We start from the raw sequence: 1,356 nt of genomic DNA on the forward strand, positions 1-1,356 counted from the left end.
TCCCTCCCCCCCTCTCTCTCTGTCTCTCTCCCTCTCTCTCTCTCTAACTCCCCCTCTCCCTCTCTCCCTGTGTCCAGGTTCGTATCGTGAGCAAGTCGACCTCCCCGAGAGATCCGGTGAAAGTTCCACCCATGGAGGACTTGATGAGGGACGTCGGGGACGGTTGTAACGTGGCCGCGCTCATAGCGTACTACAGGCCGGGGCAGCTGAACATCCGAGGTGACTGCGTTGTTGTTGTTGTTGTTGTTGTTGTTGTTGTTGTTGTTGCTGCTGGGTGAAGGGTTTAGGTGACCAGGGAGTCTGTTGTTGTGAACATTCTCCTCTCCTCCTCTTCTTCTTTTCTTCTTCTTCTCTTCTTCTTATCTCATGCTCTACTCCTCTTCTCCTTCTCTCCTTTTCTCCTCTCCTCCTCCTCTTCTCCTCCTCCTCTTCTCCTCCTCCACCTTTTCTTTTTTCCGTTCTATTTGTACAATAATTGTGGTATAGAAATGTTCCCAAGATGACCCAGTTTGCCTGTAACATCTGTCACATGTCATACCCCTCCTCCAGCGCGCACTCACGTAATCTTCTCTCTCTCTCCCCCACAACCACCGCCCACTCGCCGCCACTGCCCTCTCGCCGCTGACTTGCCGCCCACTCATCACCAGACGTCTGCCTCAAGGACAGCATCGGCATCGCCGACTCGCTCTACAACCTGCGCCAAATTGGCCAGTTTTGCCGCAACCACCTTCCCTGGCGCAGCTTCCACCTGTCGTATGAGGACCTGCTGTACACCCACGACAGCATGCGGGTCAACATCCTCACCTTCCTGGCCGACCTCTTCTACTGCTTCGAGGGCCCCGGGGCCAGTCTGGCCAATGGGAACCCTGGCAGCATCGAGCAGGACCGGTTAGAGGGTACGTACCACCGCTGTCACGCCTCATGGCCCACTTCTGTGTGTGTGTGTGTCTGTGTGTGTCTGTGTGTGTGTGTGTGTGTGTGTGTGTCTGTGTGTATGTGTGTCTGTATGTGTGTGTGCAGCGTGGATATTGTTGGTACATGCATTTCTGTAAAGCGCCTAGATTTGTGTCCACACGGGAGTGGGCGCTGTAGAAATAACTACCTTGTTATTATTATTATTATTATTATTGTTTTTATTATTATTATTACCTTATTGTATTGCAAGTGCCGTAAAACTGTTCCCAAAGTTTGTGGTTGGTGGATGCTCTGGTGTGGTTTGCTTCTTCTTTTCTATCAAACATCTATCTTCCTTATCTCTCCTCCTTCCATCTTTTGTGTTTGTTACTCTCTTGTAACACCTCTAATCTTGGACACTTATATGACCTTATTATTGTGTTGCAAGTGCTGTAAAACTTT

General features: G+C 50.2%; 1 protein-coding gene across 1 annotated transcript in view; it reads right to left on the reverse strand.

Annotated features, from left to right (window-relative positions):
- LOC101850794 (cilia- and flagella-associated protein 45) overlaps positions 1-1,356 on the reverse strand; it is a gene marked incomplete in the record, with an annotated part of 18,022 nt that overhangs the window by 14,870 nt on the left and 1,796 nt on the right.

This window comes from Aplysia californica, unplaced genomic scaffold, assembly GCF_000002075.1.
Source record: "Aplysia californica isolate F4 #8 unplaced genomic scaffold, AplCal3.0 scaffold00117, whole genome shotgun sequence".
Taxonomy (NCBI): domain Eukaryota; kingdom Metazoa; phylum Mollusca; class Gastropoda; order Aplysiida; family Aplysiidae; genus Aplysia; species Aplysia californica.